The sequence below is a fragment of the Solanum lycopersicum genome, chromosome 7 (genome assembly GCF_036512215.1).
Source record: "Solanum lycopersicum chromosome 7, SLM_r2.1".
Lineage (NCBI taxonomy): Eukaryota > Viridiplantae > Streptophyta > Magnoliopsida > Solanales > Solanaceae > Solanum > Solanum lycopersicum.
The window spans coordinates 35,953,221-35,962,961 of NC_090806.1; positions in this window are offsets into that span (position 1 = coordinate 35,953,221).

Below are 9,741 nucleotides of genomic sequence, written 5' to 3' on the forward strand. Positions count from 1 at the left end.
TTTTGGAAAACATTGCATGCGGAATTGGGTACTAGGTTAGACCTTAGTACTGCGTTCCATCCTCAGACCGATGGCCAGTCTGAAAGGACGATTCAAGTGTTGGAGGATATGCTTCGTGCATGTGTGATAGAGTTTGGTGGTCATTGGGATAGCTTCTTACCCTTAGCGGAGTTTTCATACAATAATAGCTATCACTCAAGCATTGATATGGCCCCATTTGAAGCATTGTATGGTAGGAGATGTAGGTCTCCCATTGGTTGGTTTGATGCGTTCGAGGTCAGACCTTGGGGTACTGATCTCTTGAGGGATTCGATGGAAAAAGAGAGGTCTATTCAAGAAAAGCTTCTAGCGGCGCAAAGTAGACAAAAGGAATATGCAGATCGAAAGGTTAGAGACTTAGAGTTCATGGAAGGCGAACAAGTCTTGTTGAAAGTTTCACCCATGAAAGGGGTGATGCGGTTTGGAAAAAGGGGTAAACTAAGTCGAAGGTACATTGGACCATTTGAAATACTTAAGCGAGTGGGGGAGGTGGCTTATGAGTTAGCCTTGCCTCCAGGGCTGTCCGGAGTACATCCGGTATTCCATGTGTCGATGTTGAAAAGATACCATGGGGATGGAAACTACATTATCCGTTGGGATTCAGTTTTGCTTGATGAGAACTTGTCTTATGAGGAGGAGCCTGTTACCATTTTAGATAGAGAAGTTCGCAAGTTGAGGTCAAGAGAGATTGCGTCCATCAAGGTGCAATGGAAGAATCGACCGGTTGAAGAAGCCACTTGAGAGAAGGAGGCGGATATGCGAGAAAAATACCCACACCTGTTTACAGATTCAGGTACTCCTTTTCGCCCTTGTATTCCTTCTTTTGATCGTTCGGGGACGAACGATGGGTAAATTGGTATCTAATGTAACGACCCGTTTAGTCGTTTTGAGCAACAGACTTCAATTTTGGAAAAACTGGCAGAAGCGACGGACCCCACGACGGAACGTCATGGGCACGACGGACCGTCGAGGGGGTCTCGTCCCAAAATACTTAGAAAATCTGAAATTGGGTACTGAAAATCAACTCTCTGAACTTTGTGACGGAATGGCAGGACGGACTGTCACAGGTGTGACAGACCGTCACAGACCCTTGGTGGAAATTTGGGTCTCTGAACTCTGCGACGACCTGCAGGACGGACCGTCGCAGGCACGACGGCCCGTCACAGGTTGCGCAAATCCCAGGCAGAGTCGGATTTCTGGTGAAGTTTTAAGGGACGTTTTTGGACTATTCTTTCCTTAATTATAGACTTAGTGGGTTTATATTAATAACTCAAATTCTTGAGGGTTAAAAGAGGTAACCCTAAGTTAATTAGCGGGGTATTATTGCCACCTTTTATTCTTAAATATATACTAATTAGGGTAAAAGAAAGAGGATTGAATAAGACAAAGAAGAAAAGAACAGAAAGAGAGGGAGAAACGAACGGGAAAGAGGAGAAACGAGAAGAAGAACAAAGCTTTGGGAACTTGCTTGCTTGATTTCTAATCTTTGGTGGAGGTAGGTTATGGTTTTCATGCTTTCATAGTAAACTCTTAATAGAGAATGATATGTATTGGTAGTATTGTAAACCCTACTATATGCTTAATTGTATGTTTGCATGAATATGATTATGTGATTGTGATAAGATAAGAATGATCAAAAATATTGAATCCCAAATCTTGAAAAGAAACTTTAATATACATTATTAATGATGATGCCTTGGTATAGAAGAAGGCTTGATGAATTAAAGTAATGGGATTGAGGATGCCTTGGTATAGAGAAGGCTTGATGATTTACAGAATGATATTAGTGGATCAGAGTGTCACGTTCCGACACATAGATTTAGTGGATCGGAGTGTCACGTTCCGACACATGTAGGGGATCGGAGTGTCACGTTCCGACACATGTAGGGGATCGGAGTGTCACGTTCCGACACATAGAATTAGGGGATCGGAGTGTCACGTTCCGACACATGTAGGGGATCGGAGTGTTACGTTCCGACACATAGAATTAGGGGATCGGAGTGTCACGAACCGACACAAGAGGAGGAAAGATAATGAATCTTGAAAGATGTTAATATACTCAATCTAACAAACATGATTCCCAAATGAGTATGGTATTGGGGCTTGAGTCCTCATGTGTGAAATTGATGGTACTTATTGATGATTATAGTACTTGTTGTTGTTACATGTTGAGTTTTATAGTTGATTTATGATAATACTTGATATATACTGTTCCCTATTTTGAGTTGGCCGATGATATCTACTCAGTACCCGTGTTTGTACTGACCCCTACTTTTATTGTTTTCTTCTTGTTTAATTGTGGAATGCAGCAAACGTGCCGTCATCTTCGACTCAACAGTAATTCAAGCCAGTCTTCGTCACACCGGATCTTCAGGGTGAGCTAACACTTCTAGCTTGGACTGGATCTCCTCCGTCACGTCTTGATGCCTTGAACCTCCGGCACGGACTAGCTTCTTATGTATTTTTAGCTTTTAGAATACTCTTAGTTTAGTCATTTGATTGTAGATGTTCTTGTGGTGATGACTTCCAGATTTTGGGGATGATAATAATAGTTTTGAATTGTTTTTATTAATGAGTTTAAGTCTTCCGCATTACTTTCTATTGATATACGTTGAAATGTTAAGGTTTAGATTGGTTGGTTCGCTCACATAGGAGGGTAAGTGTGGGTGCCAGTCGCAACCCGGTTTGGGTCGTGACAATTCTTGAGGCTAAAGGTAAGATTTTAACTTCCCAAATCCGTTTTCAATTCGTAAAATGTAATATAATGAGTAATTATCGATAAAGGAGGGATTTGATCTAGACTCTATGGAGGAAACAACCCTAATTGGATATTTCAGATCATGGTTTGATCTAGGGTTCATAGAATTGTTAGTAATCCGGATAATTAGTGATTGGTTATTGATTCCCGTATTGTATTTATTATTCGTAGACCGAGAACAAACCAAACGAATTCGTAAAGGGAAGGATCAAGTTTCTTAAGGTTTCAAGTTTGTTTTGAGGTAGGTGATGGTTGTGATTTTATGATTGTGTGATGTATGTTTGTTCTTGTTTCATTATGATACATGTATGTGAATGTTGAATTGTTTATCACACCTATTGTAAATGAGGATATATGATTGATGAATACCATCAATCATGACTTGATTGTATGATTATAAGAATGTACCTTGTGATTATGATTGTGACTTGTAGAATGGATGGGGTGTTGCGTTTCGAAATTGAAACTTGGATTGATTGCCACGTTCCGACATAATTATAGGATCGGTTGCCACGTTTTGGCATAAACATTGGATCGGATACCACATTCTGCTATGCTAACTGTTTGGGTTTGGGTTCTATGAGAGAACCAATGATTTGATGTAATTGTGTATCTTCAAAAATGTGAAACTGTAACATCTTGCAAATTGAAATACCTATGAGGAGATTAAGAATTTGAAATAGTGATTTTTTTGGATATAATGAAAATCTAGAAATTTGCTTAAGTTAAGTTAAGAATGAGTTTTTGGTCAACTTAAAAGGACCATTATTCCTAGCTCAGCATAATTTAGGTATGTGTCCAGATAATGTAGGAAATATCATTGAATTATCTTTCCAACACCGCATAGTTTGTGTGATTCCAAGTTCATATGAGTTAGATATTCCCTTTGATTGGGTTGTCTGAATAAGGAAAGTCCAATCTGGATTTTAAAATGAAGTTTGGTCTTTTACTTACCCTATTATTTTAATTTTGTTTTTGGTGATTAACTAAGGGTCTAAACTGAAATTGTTCAGTTTATGCTTTTGAAATTATAGTAATGTTTTTTGCAGAAAGAACACAAGAGGAGAAGAAAAGAGAAATGAGCCAAAATTGCCGTTCGTAAGGATTTAGCTTATTTTTGTCAAGGGGTGATTCCAACAAGGTATGTAAGATCACATAGCATTGGGTTCGTTGACCCATGTGCCAATCATGATTCAATTCAGCAAAGTATATTAGATTTGGAAGTAAATCATATGAGGTCTTGATAATAATTCGATTGAAATATTGTGGGTTATTGTTGGTGAAGTTTCTTGAGTTTGATTCATGATTCTAGTTGTGATTTCAAGTAGAATCTAATGTATTTTGATGGTTTAGTCAATTCTAAATATTTGGGGAAAGAACCATTGGAGTTTAGAGGGTATAAAATTGAAAAAAGAGCACGAGATGTCGTCAAACACCTAGGGAAAAGAGTAGGGCATCGTGCTAGCCATTTCATATTAACTCAAGTCTGCATAAACCATGTAGACATCATGGGTAGTAAAGGATCGTACTTTTTAGATAGGACAGTTCTGGCAGCATGGGCAAGACATCGTATCACCACTTAGGCTCATAGTGGTGGTTGTCGTAAGAGATTATCCCAAAGAAACTATGTCACTTTATTATATAAGTGAAGTTTAGTTTGTTATTGCATATTCTTTAACGAACTAAGCTAGTATCCACTGTTTTTCAAGATTTCTATGCATCGCATATGCTTTATCGCTTTATTTGAGTTAAGTTATTCAGGAGTTGAGTGTTCCTTCTAGATTATTTTTAAGCCTATGTTGTGTTTAACATTCCCACTTGTATACTCGTAAATTTAATGTACTGATTCTAGTTGGCTAGCATCGTCTTATGATGTAGACGTAGGTAACCAGGATCAACATCCAATGCCTCATTTCTCAAGTTGATCACTGAGAGTCAGTTGGTGAGTCTCCTTACTTTTCGAAGGGTCCTTTCCATAATTGTTTATCTCTTTAGTTGTCAGGATGATCAAGGGTCCTTTTCCGACATCCCCTTTGTGTTAGTGGCTTCATAAATAGTCTGCAGTCAGTTGTATTTACATTATTTCTCAAATAACTTAGTTGCCATTTTGGCCTAGTTGAATGTTTGAATTTTAATTGTTCTAAGTAATTTACTAAGCAATTGAGTAGAGTTGCATAGGATCTTTGTATTTATACTTTTAAGTCTTCCGCTGAGTAAGTAAGTCAGGCAAAGGGTTCTCTTAGGACTAGCAATGGTTCTCAAGGGTCGTCCACACCAGGGTGTTGGCTCAGGGCATGAAAAACTTGGTATAAAATCACAAAGTTTAAGAGTCCTAGGGAGTCTATGAAGTTGTCTTTAGAGTTTTAATTATCAGTGTGAAGCACGCCATATCTATAATTAGGAGGCTGCAACATTTATGAACTATCTTACTTTTTTCATACTCATTTTGTGTGATAGAGTTTTATCTCTAAAAAAGTTTCTTCCAACTCGTGTTTGCATGTAGCCAATTATGAGTAGATTTGTTCTTAAGATTGATTTTTGTGGCGTTTCTTTTCCCGTTAGCTGTGAGAAGCAAATAGATGGTTGCTGATGTGAGGAACAAGATGAGTATGTTGTTGTTGGGTTGCCTTGTCTTTCAAGTAAAGAAAGTAAGGCATCCATGCAAATAGGTGACATGGGCACAATAAGGTTGATAATCCATGTGCAAAAATTGAGGAAGACAAGCTGAGGGATAATAAAGATTTTAAGAATAAGAGGGCTAAGACATAAGGGAATGAATCAACAAAGAGTTTAAGAATAAGAGGGCTAAGACATAAGGGAATGAATCCGGGCAGCAAAATAGTAATGTTAATTGGTCTTCTTTCAAACATAAGCAGAAAAGACCTACTCTATCATCTCCTAGTGCACATGCACCAAGGAACAAATATGAGTAAAATGCTCAAAATTTGCAAAACTTCAGGGCTAGACTTGTCTAATCTCAAGGTAGTGTGTCACAAAGAGGTAACTAATATCCTATATGTTCTAGGTGTGGTAGATTCCACCCAGGTAAGTGTTGTGATGACCAATCAGGTTGTCTCAAGTGAGGACAAGAGGGTCACTTCATGAAAGATGGCCTAAGAATATGCAAGGTAGTGTAAATTAGGGCAATAGAGCCTAATCTTGATCAGTTGCTCCACCAAACAGGACTGCACCTAGAGGAGCTACTTCCGATACTGGCCGAGGAACAAACCTTGTTTATACGATCACTAGTTGCCAAGAGAAAGTGAATTCTCCAGATGTTGTCAATGGTATGATCAAAATCTTCACTTTTGATGCTTATGCTTTGCTAGAACAGGATCAAGTTTATCTTTTGTAACCCTTATGTTGCAAATAAGTTTGATGTTCTTCCTGAGAAACTTAGTGAACCCTTTAGTATTTCTATACTTGTTAGTGAGTTTATTCTATCATAGACTGTTTATCGTGATTGTCCTATTTCCGTCAATCACAAGAGTACAATGAATGATTTAGCTGAGTTAGACATAGTAGATTTTTAATCTTGAATAAGAACCCTAAAATTTACACAATTATTTGTAGAGTGACTCCATTTATCGTGCCATTTATAATAACATTTTCCTTTTCTTTCTTATTTTTAGTTATCTTATGTCCAGGAAGACAGTCAGAGCTTTAGATGTCAACAAGTTGGCCCCAATCTTACCTTCTCTCTTCTCTATGAGTGTGCTTAGTAAAGCACTTCCAATCCCTTTGAACAAGCCAACATAAGGCCATAGTAGATATTTTTTATTTTCTTTCAAGATATTGTGTATAAAGAATATCATTCTTGGTATGGACTGGCTTTATGCCTGCTATGACTGGTTGGACTCATCTAAGGACTTATCTTAATGCAAATAATATTCTTAATTGTTTATTTTATCTCAATATCTGATAAAGCTCTTAAGTTTCAGGTATTTGAGGATTTTCCAGGAGCATGGACCCTTAGGCACAAAATGGAGGAAAAGAGTTGAAGATGCAAAGGTGCGCACCCCCAATCACGTTTGGCGATCAGTCATATAGCAAAATTCGACCTTCTGTTACATCAAGTGAGATATGAAGTAAGTGGATCAAAAGGCAATGAAAACGATCAGTTCGCACATCACCAATCAGTTTCGCGAAGCAAAAGATTACCGCCCATAGATGCAGAATACATAAGATAAGGAAAGTATTGCGCATGCGGAGATGAACTGAACGAAAGGCGATTTGCCAAATCAGTCGGTGAATCAAGACTTTCTGCGCCGAAATATTCGCCAGCACAATTTTGAAGTCTATAAATACTAAAATCTTTTATTATTTAGATATACAAAATTTGAGAGTGAAACATTCTACACTTGATATTTTTATTTTAGAATCTTGGTTCTTAAGTGTTCTCTCAAGTTTGGAGAGGGTTCTGGATAAGCTTGAAGAAAGAAGTTGTTATTCCAATTTGGAAGTGGGTCTTCTCCATTTACCTCCCTTTGATACTTTTATGGCTTAATCTCTTATACCCACTTGATTTCTTTATCATTTTAAGTATATTTGATTGTTACTTGATGTGTGGATAAAAACCGCAATTCTTGGGGTGTGATTTAGCAATTATGGGCTGATTAATTTGTTGGGTCTATCTTGCTTGTAGCTTAGATTGCATTTTAATGGTAATTTCACCTAGTGGTTGTGGTTTTATCTAATGGGTTTGTAGTTAATACAAAACCATCCATGTGTTTTCAATTTGCTCGAGAGAGCGGCGTGAAATTAAGACCACTAGACTGATCTGCTAAGGATTCGGACTACATGAGGTTCAGCCCGAGAGGGTGAGCCCTAGTCCCATATCGAAGAACTCCCTTAGAAACAGAGAGTGTAGATACGGCGTAGGCTGTATAGTTTAGACGAGTGGGTGTACAAGAGGAACCCTGATATGGGGTAAGTTGTCCGAGAGGGAATTTGCTTTCATCTAAATCTTAGCCTAGTCACCTTTGTCTTGCAAAATTAGCTACCAAAAGCTACCTCTTTTATCTTCACATATAGCAATCACACAACAAGAGCTCTCTCCCACACTTGTTTCTATTTTAAATTTTATTGCATTCTACTATGTGTGACAAACAAATATTGATATTTGACACCTTGGTGTCACCAACTGAATTTAATTTGTTTTGATATTCGAAATTTTCTTAAACTACCACTATTTAGAATGGAATTCTAGGTAGCTACTACTTTCACTACCACTCCCTTGGGACACAACCCCAACCCTTCCTTGGGTTACTAAACTAACTTTGATTCATAGACACTCAGACTGTAGGTTAGTTTTTTTTAATCATATGCATGTAAAAAGCATAAAGTATCAAAATGGCGCCGCTGTAGAGGAGTGATGCCAAGTGAAAATGCATTTACTTATAGTTTATAGTTCTTTGCAGTGTGTAGGTTTACTAAAATTAATTTTAGTTTTGCTTTCCTTATTTGCTTTTCACAATAGGGAAACAACAATAGATGACCATTATGGATATCACATGGATCACCCTATGTTGAAGTTACAAAACTTTAGGGTTAATCTGCTAACATTTAAACAATATGTGGAAGAGCCAATTACAGAATTGTGGTTGAGGTTCAAAGAAATTTCGCAAACATGCCTATCCTCTAGAATGCAAGATAAGACACTGTTTGATTGCTTCTACAAAGGTCTAAAGCCTGAGAGTAGAAGGATAGTTGAACACATTTTCGAAGGCGGAATGATGAGTAAACCCTACAAAGTTGCTGCAACCTTCTTGAAAAAATGGTTGAAACAACCGAAAAGGCTCAAAAGAAATACAAGTGGGATAAACTAGTTACATAGGTAGAAGTGTTGTCAAAAAAGTGGAGGTATTGGAAAAATAAGCACGAGAAAAGGACACACACACACGCACGCACACACGCACACACGCACGCACACACACACATGACCTCGGAAAGTGAGGAACTACCCAACTTGGATGATAAAGAATTCTACATCTTCTTCAAAGTAATCTCCAAAACCCTTTCAACAATCAGAACCTAAAATGTTGGAGAAAAGGGAAGAAATGGGGTTAGTACATCAGTTTTACTAAGTATGATACCATATGCACACATACATGAAAACATGCTAAAAAGGGACAATTCATCAAATGTGCAATTTACTTTGAAAACCTTTACGCATATTCAACAAGACTATACCAATCAATAAGACATATTCATTAAGTCATAGACATGTACATCACAAGACCAACAACGTCAAGTCTATTCAAGTCAACATGCATATCATATAGTTGAATACATAGTCAAGTAACTCTATCATCAAGTCATAATAACCACAAGAATGAATAAAAGTTCATTATAACATAACTAAAGCAAGACAATTACCTGCAACCCCTGTCAAGTCAACAAGTGCAATGACCAATCAAAGCCCCATAAACCTTACTCAATCAAGCAAACCAACAAGAATCATGACCAACATCTCACTTTACATAGCATGACATTTAAGAGTACATATCATCATACTTTAACAATGTAAACCAACACATATTCATAAGTGAAACTAATCAACATATAGTATCAACAATGTGCAAGTTCATCATATACATATCATGTACTATTATAAACATATTCATGCATAAGAACATTCTCCAAAGACTTCCCTCAAGGATAACTAGTGCCATGTTTAGGTAGAGTCCAATACCCCTACCTAGACTAAGCTAAACCCCTTATGTTATCTTAGTTAGAGCTCATTCCTTTAATTCATTTTAAATTTTGGAAAATCTTGCCTTAACTGACATAGACTATATTAGCTAATGTGGAATCCGGTGTCATGGGACCCTATACTGAAGGAAGGCAGAATACTTGCCAAGGTAGTATCGAAACATGAACATACCAACAACGTGGATCCATTAGCTAGTATTCCTATGGGGGCAACATAGTTCAAAAACTAG